The 12,548-nt window shown below is 46.3% G+C and overlaps 1 protein-coding gene across 1 annotated transcript in view; it reads right to left on the reverse strand.

The window, feature by feature from the left end:
• DRGX (dorsal root ganglia homeobox) overlaps positions 1 to 12,548 on the reverse strand; it is a 178,083-nt gene that overhangs the window by 102,990 nt on the left and 62,545 nt on the right. The window lies entirely within an intron of this gene.

Genomic DNA, 12,548 nt, shown 5'->3' on the forward strand with positions numbered 1-12,548 from the left:
ATAACTGTAATGAAAGTACTAGAGTCTGACTTTGCAAATACTAGTCCAGGAGAAAAGACTATCTCCCCAGAAGATATAACATTCCTACACATTCTGAAAGAAGGAATCAAGCAAAATGAGAATGGCCATCTGGAGATGCCGCTTCCCTTCAAAGTATGTCCTCATTTGCCAGACAACGAGAAGCTGGCCTTGGTGAGACTGAAGCACTTAAAAAGAAAACTAGAAAGAGACCCAAAGCTCAAGAATGACTATGTGAGGTTTATGGAAGGTATCCTCTGAGATGGTAATGCAGAGAAAGCTGACCACCAACCAGAGGTGGGAAAGGTGTGGTACATTACACATCAGGTAGTCTATCACCCCAATAAGCCAGATAAAATCAAGGCGGTGTTTGATTGTTCTGCAAAGTATGAAGGTGTTGCTCTAAATGACCCTGTGCTGACAGGATCAGATCTTACAAATGGATTGACTGGAGTGCAGAGTTGCTCGTAAACTACGCCAGCGCTAATCTACGCGTCGTAGTACACAACTACGCATCGTAGTTCGTAGGCGAAGTTTAAGAACTACACATACGCATTTCCGCGTAGTCGTAGTCCCGCTATGCGAAGCTTCGCCCGCTACGCGTAGTTGACGTATGTATTGCGAAGTCAACTACACGTGCGGTAACTGCATCTATATGGATCATTGCGCATGCGCAGAAATATAATTGCCCTTTTATACGCATACAATTCCACCTTGAAAGGTAGAATGTACGCTTATATTAGTTTATATTTGCAAATAGGCTGTAGATTATTGCGGAAATTTTTCCGCATAAGGGCATAAGCGGTCGCATCAACTACGCTTCGCACTACGCGAAGCTTGCGTATCTTAACTCGTAGTCTACGGAATGCAAATGTAGTGAAGTGTGTGATTACATAGCCGTAGATTGCGAAGCGTATTTGCGTAAAAATATGCGTAGTTCCAGTGTACCGAAGTTGGCTGACTACAACCATCCCTGCTGGAGTGCTTTATAGATTCCATAATCACCCCATTGCAGTCAAATGTGACATTGAGAAAATATTTCACAGATTTCATGATCATGAAGAAGATAGGAATTTCCTAAGGTTGTTGTTGTGGAAAAATGGAGACACTCACTTGGAGCCCACAGAGTATTGTATGAAGGTCCATCTCTTTGGTTGGCACATCATCCCCACGCTGTGCCAACTATGGAAGAAAAATACCTAACCAGTCAGAATGAAAGTGAGTATCCTTCTGCAGAAAACTTCATCCGGACAAAATGTTATGCTGATGATGGCCACATACGCCTGGAATCTGCAGATGCAGCTATTGAACTGATGAAAGAAGCCCAAGCATTGTGTAGTAAAAGAAACTTGTGCCTTCACAAATTTGTCTCTAATAATCAACAAGTGTTGCAGTCTATCAGTGATTCTGTGTGCGCACCTGCAATGAACGATGTAAATCTCAACAATGATGACCTTCCTGTACAGAATGTACTAGGAGGACCAAGATGGAACATCGAAAGTGACACCTTCTCCTTTAAAGTAATGATCCACGAGAGGCCAGTTACCAGGCAGAAAATTCCCTCAACCATAGCATCTATGGACGATCATTTTATTCTTGTTTTGGTGCAAATATCTGTGTAAAAAAGTATGAACAATGTGAAATGTCTAGATGTATTCATAACGGTTCCAGGCGAACTTTCAGTGGTTCATATGATGCCTGCACATGTATGATTGAATGCCATGCTAAAAGTGTAAGCAAGCAATCTAATGGATGAAAATAAAAGGCTTTATTGTTTATGTGCAGTTTTCACGGTGTGACAAGGTGTATTACAAGATTTGAAGATTTACCACAGTGTATGAAGTTAAATCTGATATATCAAGGTGTTTGGTGCTTCAAAGTTCCACTATATTTCCTGGTGACCCATGACAAAATGACAAAAGAATAAATGAACAACTTGTAACATCAGTATGAAGCATGGACTCGTTCTGTGACCAGCGGTAGTTACAACCACCATGGGGGTCTTAGGGTTAGGCACCACCAGGGGGTCTAAGGGTTAGGGATAGGTACAGGGAGAGTTCTGTGTGAGAGTAGGGTTAGGTTTAGTTGTAGTAAAATTTTAGTAATATTTACTAATGTTTCACTACAGTTATTTTTCATTGTTACAAAAAGATTTTATTATATGAAGAAACAATAAATGAATGTTATACACAGTATTATACAATTATAATGATTATACATATATTATCATTTTTTAACAACCGCAATTATAAGTTTCACTTTCAAAACAGGGAAGATTAACGTTTTCACAATTATAGATGGCCCGAACGGTTCGCCGGCGAACGGTTCCAGGCGAACTTTCAGTGGTTCGCGTTCGCCAGCAAAGGCGAACCTTTGCGGAAGTTTGGTTCGCCCCCATAGTGCGCCATTAGGGTCAACTTTTACCCTCTACATCACAGGCACATTGTAGCCAATTAGGCTACACTCTTTCCTGGAGCCATTCCCCCCTTATAAAAGGCAGGCAGCGCTGGCTATTACACTTACTCGTGTACCTGCAGTAATTAGTGAAGGGACAGCTGCTAGCAGACTCATAGGGAAAGATTAGTTAGGCTCTTGTAGGCTTGTTAGCTTGCTCCTGGCTGATTGTTATTGCTAAAATAGCACCCCTCAACAGCTCTTTTGAGAGCTAATGTTCTCCTGATGTGTTTTTTTTTTTGTGTGTTTTGCCCACTGACACTGCCTTATACAGCCCTATCTGTTGCAGCTGGACTTTGGTAATTGCTATTACTGTGCCAGCCAGGCCCTGCCTAACTATCTATGCTGCGAAACCTACCTATGCCTACCTAACTACTGGGGCACCTACTTACCTATACGGGGACACCTACCTATGCCTACCTACCTACCTAAACTAGGGCACCTACCTATGTCTACCTACCTATACTGGGACTCCTACCTATGCCTACCTACCTATACTGGGACTCCTACCTATGCCTAGCTAACTACTGGGGCACCTACCTATGCCTACCTACCTATACTGGGACTCCTACCTATGCCTAGCTAACTACTGGGGCACCTACCTATGCCTACCTACCTATACTGGGACTCCTACCTATGCCTAGCTAACTACTGGGGCACCTACCTATGCCTACCTACCTATACTGGGACACCTGCCTATGCCTACAGTGGTGTGAAAAACTATTTGCCCCCTTCCTGATTTCTTATTCTTTTGCATGTTTGTCACACTTAAATGTTTCTGCTCATCAAAAATCGTTAACTATTAGTCAAAGATAACATAATTGAACACAAAATGCAGTTTTAAATGATGGTTTTTATTATTTAGTGAGAAAAAAAACCTCCAAATCTACATGGCCCTGTGTGAAAAAGTGATTGCCCCCCTTGTTAAAAAATAACTTAACTGTGGTTTATTACACCTGAGTTCTATTTCTGTAGTCACCCCCAGGCCTGATTACTGCCACACCTGTTTCAATCAAGAAATCACTTAAATAGGAGCTATCTGACACAGAGAAGTAGACCAAAAGCACCTCAAAAGCTAGACATCATACCAAGATCCAAAGAAATTCAGGAACAAATGAGAACAAAGTACTGTAATTGAGATCTATCAGTCTGGTAAAGGTTATAAAGCCATTTCTAAAGCTCTGGGACTCCAGCGAACCACAGTGAGAGCCATTATCCACAAATGGCAAAAACATGGAACAGTGATTAACCTTCCCAGGAGTGGCTGGCCGACCAAAATTACCCCAAGAGCGCAGAGAAAACTCATCCGAGAGGCCACAAAAGACCCCAGGACAACATCTAAAGAACTGCAGGCTTCACTTGCCTCAATTAAGGTCATTGTTCACGACTCCAACATAAGAAAGAGACTGGGCAAAAACGGCCTGCATGGCAGATATCCAAGGCGCAAACCACTTTTAAGCAAAAAGAACATTAAGGCTCGTCTCAATTTTGCTAAAAAAACATCTCAATGATTGGCAAGACTTTTGGGAAAATACCTTGTGGACCGACGAGACAAAAGTTGAACTTTTTGGAAGGTGCGTGTCCCGTTACATCTGGCGTAGAAGTAACACAGCATTTCAGCAAAAGAACATCATACCAACAGTAAAATATGGTGGTGGTAGTGTGATGGTCTGGGGTTGTTTTGCTGCTTCAGGACCTGGAAAGCTTGCTGTGATAGATGGAACCATGAATTCTACTGTCTACCAAAAAATCCTGAAGGAGAATGTCCGGCCATCTGTTCGTCAACTCAAGCTGAAGCGATCTTGGGTGCTGCAGCAGGACAATGACCCAAAACACATCAGCAAATCCACCTCTGAATGGCTGAAGAAAAACAAAATGAAGACTTTGGAGTGGCCTAGTCAAAGTCCTGACCTGAATCCTATTGAGATGTGAACTTAAAAAGGCGGTTCATGCTAGAAAACCCTCAAATAAGCTGAATTACAACAATTCTGCAAAGATGAGTGGGCCAAAATTCCTCCAGAGCGCTGTAAAAGACTTGTTGCAAGTTATCGCAAACGCTTGATTGCAGTTATTGCTGCTAAGGGTGGCCCAACCAGTTATTAGGTTCAGGGGGCAATTTCTTTTTCACACAGGACCATGTAGGTTTTGAGTTATTTTTCTCACTAAATAATAAAAACCATAATTTAAAACTGCATTTTGTGTTCAATTATGTTATCTTTGACTAATAGTTAACGGTTTTTGATGAGCAGAAACATTTAAGTGTGACAAACATGCAAAAGAATAAGAAATCAGGAAGGGGGCAAATAGTTTTTCACACCACTGTACCTACCTATACTGGGACTCCTACCTATGCCTAGCTAACTACTGGGGCACCTACCTATGCCTATCTACCTATACTGGGACACCTACCTATGCCTACCTACCTATACTGGGACTCCTACCTATGCCTAGCTAACTACTGGGGCACCTATCTATGCCTACCTACCTTTACTGGGACTCCTACCTATGCCTAGCTAACTACTGAGGCACCTACCTACGCCTATCTACCTATACTGGGGCACCTACCTATGCCTTCCTACATACAAGAAGATAATAAGGTCGTTGCTTCATAGTGGACAGACCAAATTTGATCAGCTGGACAGTCACTGTTGTTCTATCATTGAGCTACCACAGCCTGGCAACCATATGAGCTTGAAAACCGCCACAGCCTGCACTCTCGCCATGGTGCGCACCAGTCCAGCACGGCCGTCACTACGCAAACAGCTGTTTGCAGTGCGTTACACAGTGCGTTTGGTGTGTCAGTGTGAAGCAGTACTCTAATTACACTCCCTGATTGATGTATACACATGCAAGACGTTTTAAAGCACTTTAGGCCTGCAATTTAGCATTTCAATGTGATTTCTGCCCATAAAACGCTGCTCTGCGTCAAATCCAGATTTTTCCCCAGGATTTTTGGCATCTATCCCACTCCGCCATGCCCCCCTCCAGGTGTTAGACCCCTTGAAACATCTTTTCCATCACTTTTGTTGCCAGCATAAGTGTTTCTAGTTTTCAAAGTTCGCATCCTCATTGAAGTCTATTGCGGTCCGCGAAAGTTCACGCGAACCGAACCTTTCGCGGAAGTTCGCGAACCGAAAATCAGAGGTTCGGGCCATCTCTATTCACAATTTGTGATCTCATACACATTATGTAATGTTTTTTAATTTGTAAAACATTATTGTAAATTAAATACAACACAATATTTTTTAGTTCCTCAGACAGCAAAATTCCTCAGCCACTTAGGGCCCTTTTCCACCAGCGCATTTGCGCTGGCTGAATCGCAAAGACGCAAACTGCTAGCGATTTTACAATCGCTACGGTTTGCTTTTTAACATAGGAATCGCGGTAGGTCATTTCCACTACCACGATTTGTTTTTTACGGGAACACGAACGCGCGGCGGAGCGATATTTGCCGCGATTTTGCTATGCAGTGCATAGCATAGCAAAATCGCGGCAGCAAATGTCGGGGAATCGCCGGTAATTGCGATTCAGCAATCGGTAGCGTTCAGCGTGAACGCTAGCGACTGCTAGTGGAAAAGGGCCCTTACTCTGATTCCACATGCCTCCCTGTACTATACATGTGACCCTATTGAAACTGTATTTAAATGCCTTTATGTTTGTTATCTCTTTTGAGTGAGCCTATACAGCTTGAGAAAGGAGCTTGTCTCCGAAACAGCGTCTGTCGCTGTCCGTGGGCGCTATCTTTATGCAATAAAGAGCTTGAATACATCCACGTGGTGCTGCTGATCTCTTCAACCGATCCCTGTACTATACTGCATGTCTCCCATGCTCTAAATGTATGCCTCTCCTTTTTCCTTGTATCAATGTGTTTTTTGCTTGTCTCAATGTATATCTTCCATGTTTGTCCTTGCAATGTCTGTCATATTATATACTACTGCCCATGCCATGTAAACCACAAATAATTCTGGGTATGACAATCATCATACTTGGCGAATAAAGCTATTCTGTTTCTGATTCTTTAGCTTACCCAAGATCTAAATGTGCATTCATCACTTCATAAAAGCTGAACATGTTGGTTAGCCAAGACCTGCCTTTAGTAAACCCAAGCTGATGAGCTGAAAATAGTTACATAGTTACATAGTTATTTTGGTTGAAAAAAGACATAGGTCCATCAAGTTCAATCAGAGAACAAAGTACAACACCAGCCTGCTCCCTCACATATCCCTGTTGATCCAGAGGAAGGCAAAAAAAACACTTACAAGGCATGGTCCAATTAGCCCCAAAAGGGAAAAAAAATCCTTCCCGACTCCAGATGGCAATCAGATAAAATCCCTGGATCAACATCATTAGGTATTACCTAGTAATTGTAGCCATGGATGTCTTTCAAAGCAAGGAAAGCATCTAAGCCCCCTTTAAATGCAGGTATAGAGTTTGCCATAACGACTTCCTGTGGCAATGCATTCCACATCTTAATCACTCTTACTGTAAAGAACCCTTTCCTAAATAAATGGCTAAAACATTTTTCCTCCATGCGCAGATCATGTCCTCTAGTCCTTTGAGAAGGCCTAGGGACAAAAAGCTCATCCGCCAAGCTATTATTTAGCCCTCTGATGTATTTATACATGTTAATTAGATCCCCTCTAAGGCGTCTTTTCTCTAGACTAAATAAACCCAGTTTATCTAACCTTTCTTGATAAGTGAGACCTTCCATCCCACGTATCAATTTTGTTGCTCGTCTCTGTACCTGCTCTAAAAATGCAATATCTTTTTTGTAATGTGGTGCCCAGAACTGAATTCCATATACCAGATGTGGCCTTACAAGAGAGTTAAACAGGGGCAATATTATGCTAGCATCTCGAGTTTTCATGTCCCTTTTAATGCATCCCAAAATGTTGTTAGCTTTAGCTGCAGCGCCTTGGCATTGAGTACGATTATTTAACTTGTTGTCGATGAGTACTCCTAAGTCCTTCTCCAAGTTTGATGTCCCCAACAGTATCCCATTTATTTTGTATGATGCTAGACCATTGGTATGACCAAAATGCATGACTTTACATTTTTCAACATTTAACTTCATTTGACATGTATGTGCCCATATAGCCATCCTATCCAGATTCTGTTGCAATATGACAATATCTTCCTGAGAGTTGATGATTCTGCACAATTTTGTATCATCTGCAAAAATAGCAACATTGCTCACTACTGCATCTATTAGGTCATTAATATCTACTAGGTCATTAATAGATTATTTTGCGCTATAAAATCTTGTAAAGTGTTTCTTAGAATACCATCAAAAGTTAACACACAACTGATGGTAACAGCTAAGGGGTCTGTAGTTTTCCTGTTCTGATCTTTTTCCCTTCTTAAATAAGGAAAAACATCAGCTTTACGCCAGTCATAGGGAACTGACCTGCTTGAATGAGAATCATAGAAAATAAGATTAAGTCCACCAACCCAGAGTTTATTAAAGTTTACACCCTTTCCCACGTATTTTTTTTACTGTATTTGTATATTATTATTACACAATGACTGGCAGAGGTAGAGGGCGAGGCACCACCAGGAGAGGCAGCTCCATTGGCAGCAGCAGCAGGTCTGTCACTGGTCCGCCGCCAGCCACTGACCGCAGAGTTGTGGAGGAGGGAGCAGAGGTGCAACAGCAGCACATTGCAGCACTCCACAGCAGGCCTCCACCACCGCTTGAGGTCATGGTCACAGTGACCCCATCGACCAGCCTGCCCTTACTGAGCTCGTTCTTCACCCCAGGGACCGCAAGCGCTTTGAGGGATGCTGTGGAGCAGTTTGAGGAGGAGATGACCAAGGTGCTGCCTCCCACCAACAGGCACATCCGGGTGCTGAACGGGTTGCTTGCCCAGGCCATGTGCTCCCAGCTCCTGCCATATTCGTTTGTGCAGGAGGGGAGTGACATGAGAGCGCTGCTGCAGGTTGGGATCCCGCAGTGGCAAGTCCCCAGCCGCCACTATTTTCGTGCATGGCGATTCTAGCACTGCACCGCTTTGTGGATTCATGGAGCAGCCGTTTTGGGACAGACCGCTATCTGTCCTTTATGGCCCACTGGGCCAGCCTGGTGGAATGCCCGAGCGACGAAGCAGCAAGTCCACCCTCGAGCGCATCAGCGGCAGCAGCGGCACCAGTCACCCACTATGTGGTGCCACCGCGCGGGGTCAAGGGGGAAGCAGCAGCTCCCACCGGCAAGCAAACCCGTCTGAACAGCAGCGTGAAGGCCCGCCACTGCCAAGCGCTGCTAGAGATGAGAAGCCTGGGGATAAACAGCTTGATGGCAGCCAATGTGCTCCGGTACCTCAGGGAGCAGGAGAAGACATGGCTGACCCCCAGAGGCCTCACAGTCGGAATAGTGGTGTCCGACAATGCCGCCAACCAGGGGCGTCTCTAGCCATTTTGTCACTCCAGGTGAGAAATCCTGTGATGCCCCCCCCCCACCCCCCGTGATTGCCCCCCACCCCCTTACCCCCCACCCCCGTGGTGAACACCACCCGTGGTGAACCCCACCCTCAAGACCCCCGAAAATCATAATACAGCAGCGTTTCACCAGAAAATCAGAAAATACACTTATTGCGGCATGGGTTCACCAGAAAATAGTTGTAATGCAACAGAGCGTTTCACCATAAAATATACTTATTGAGGCATGCACTCACACAAACCACACACATACAATATACACATAGTACACACTATACACACAACACACACACTATACACAGTACACACAGTATACCCGCACACTATACACACACACACTATACACACACAGCACACAGTAGACATACACTATACACACACACTATGCTGCTACCAGGGGAGGACTGGGACATTTTGGCCTGGGGGGAAGCATAGAGTTGAGGCCCATTATCATGGCAGCCTCAGCCCAAATTATTAAGTCGCATTTGCAAATTGTTAGTGATTGCTATTGCGATTTTGTCCTGCACTAGCCCAGAGAGAGGAGGGGTGGAGTGAGACTGAGAATAGCAGGAGATGGAGCAGAGAGCTTATCTGTATTGCAGTCCCACATTACACAGAGACTAGTTGCCAGTAATAGGACTGCTGTCCCTGCCAGTCTCTCACACAAGTTAGAAAGCAGCCCTCCTGGAGTCTAGGGACTGTCAAAACTTTTCAACCTGTTTAACACCTTATCTGCACATGCAGTCATTATAACAATGGGGAGAGACCAGACAGATTTTTTTCCCATGGACGCTCCAGACGAGCTCTGCATCATGCTGTGTATATTTACCAGCTTGCCTGCCCTCTAATTGCAGTTTTATCAGCTAGCCTAGTATTTCACTTTGCCTTACAAGAACAAATCTGAATATACCAGACACCAGACCAGCCCTAAATCACTGAATGAAAGGCGGCCTGGGGGGCAGTCCATGCCTGGCTGCTACACTCAGTCATCCACGCAGTTACCAGTAGCAGAGAAAGAGGAACTGAATGAATCAGTGAATTAGTTAAGAGTGAAGAGTCAGGACTCAGGAGCTGATGCTGTACTCGGAGTCTTCTCTCATTGACTCATTACTGTGGTTCTTTGAATCATTGAGCTGAAGGAACTGAATTAATCCGTCAGTGAATCAGTTATGAGTCCAGTCAGGCGCTGCTGCTAGCAGTAGTGTAAACTGATACCTGAGTGAGCTGAGGCATTTCTTCTCTCACTACTCAGTGCAGCAGCGCTCCTGCCTCCTCCTGCCACTCTAGGCAAGAATTTATAGCTGCCTGGTGGGTGAGACGCCTGTGCCACCAACCTGCTGGCTGCCATCAGCAGGGGAGACTTGGTCCACATCCCCTGCTTGGCCCACGTCCTCAACCTGGTGGTGCAAAAGTTCATGCGCACCTACCAGGGGATGGAGGAGCTGTTAGAAGCGGCGCAGAAAATTGTGCGCACTTTCCGCCGCTCATCTACTGTCGCAGAAAAACTGGCAGACATTCAGCAGCACGAGGGCCTGCCACCACACCGCCTCATCATTGATGTGCCAACTCGCTGGAACTCCACCCTGGCGATGTTGGAGCGGCTGGTTGAGCAGAGGAGGGCTGTCAACCGGTACATCGTGGATGGCACTGTCGACGGCACCACCAAACTCCAGCTCCTTACCAATGCACAGTGGGGGCAGATGCAGCAGGTCTGCTTGGTGTTGGCTCCCTTCCTGCAAGGAACCAACCTGGTGAGCGAACAACAGGCACCCCTCTGCCAGTGGGTGCCCTTTGGTTGTCTGCTGGACAGGGCACTTGGCGATTTGGTGGATTTGGGAGAGGAGGCCCTGAACCAGCTGGAACAGCAGCCATTTGCGCAGTCCACTGCTGCACAGGTATTTGAGTCCCTGGAGGAGGACGAGGAGGAGTTGGAGGCGCTGGACGTTGCTGCTGAGGGGGAACAGCAGAGCGCAGCAGCAGTGGTGCAAGGGTGGAGAGAGGAGGAAGAGGCTCAGGGGCCAGGAGGAGGAGGACGCTGACCCTGATGTCTCTGTTGGACGGACCACGCTGCTCCCCATGGCAGCACACATGCTGCGCTGCCTGCGCACAGACCCCAGGGTCAAGCAGATGCAAGCGAGGGAGGACGCCTGCATCAGCATGATCCTGGATCCACGGCTGAGGGGGAGGTGGGCTCAGTTTCTGCCTGCTAGAGACCATGAGCAGCGAACAAGAGAGTTGCAGCAACTCCTTGTTCGGCGACTGGAGGAAGCCTTCCCCCAGCCTTCCACCCCCTCTGTCACTGTCCAGCCAGCACAGCAGCCGGTGCCTGCGGCCATCAGCAGCGTCAGGCGCCCAGGAGACCTGCTGTCATTGACGCAGGCGCTCTACATGACAGTAGAGCAGCCGAGAGAGGAGGTGTCCTTCAGTGGGCTTGACACCGGCAGTGCGGAGCCTGTGGTCCCCATGGAGTACTGGGTGGAGCGTTTGCACATCTGGAGTGAGCCGGCGCAGAACGCCCTGGAAGTATTGTCTTGCCCCCCTTCCAGCGTGCTGTCCGAGAGGTGCTTCAGTGTGGTCGGTGGCTTGGTCACCGAGAAGCGCTCTCGTCTGTCCCCAGAGGGCGTGGACAGACTGACATTTTTGAAGATTAACCAGGCCTGGATTGAAGGCATGTTCCAGGCACCTGTTGTCGGCGAGAGGAGGACATGAGGTGCCTGGGAATCATTGTTTGACATCAACCTTCAGTCCCTGGGTCCTGATAATTTGGCCAGGTTTTTCTTTAGTTGCCGTGTTACTAATGCTAGGTACCATGGCCCGTGACATGCCTGCTGCTGCCACACGTCACTCCTCCTCCTGCTGCTGCTGTATTTATTTATTTATGATTTTATTTATTTATGTATGTATTTATTTATTGCTGACCGGAACCCCCTGCTCTTGGTGTTTATTTACAGCCGTACTACCAGCACTAGGTACCATGGCCCCGTTACATTGCCTGCTGCCAAACGTCACTCCTCCTCCTCCTCCTCCTCCTCCTGCTGCTGCTTTATTTAACCTCCTGCTGTCTGTAGTCCCACCGCCAGGGTCCACAGAATTATGCGCTGCTGCCATGCACCACTAGCTATTACGCCACTACAATAGCTGTATACTTTTGTAAAGAAAAAAAAAATTCTGAGGTGTCTGGGTTGCAAAACTGTGCTGTCCCAGTTGTGCATTGGACACAATGTGGGCTTTACGACCGCTGTTCGGAACCTCCTGATCTTGCTGTTTATTTACAGCCGTGGTACCAACGCTAAGTACCATTGCCCCGTTACATTGCCTGCTGCCACACATCACTCCTCCTCCTGCTGCTGCTGTATTTATCCTTCTGCTGTCTGTGTTCCCACTGCCAGTGTCCACAGAATACATTGCCTGCTGCCATACGTCACTCCTCCTGCTGTATTTATCCTCCTGCTGTCTGTGTTCTCACCGCCAGGGTCCACAGAATCATGCGCTGCTGCCATGCACCACTAGCTATTACGCCACTACAATAGCTGTATACTGTTTTATAAAAAAAAATATCTTAGGTGTCTGGGTTGAAAACTGTGTTGTCCCAGTTGTGCATTGGACACAATGTGGGCTTCACGACTGCTGACCGGAACCCC

This window comes from Hyperolius riggenbachi, chromosome 10 (genome assembly GCF_040937935.1).
Source record: "Hyperolius riggenbachi isolate aHypRig1 chromosome 10, aHypRig1.pri, whole genome shotgun sequence".
Taxonomy (NCBI): domain Eukaryota; kingdom Metazoa; phylum Chordata; class Amphibia; order Anura; family Hyperoliidae; genus Hyperolius; species Hyperolius riggenbachi.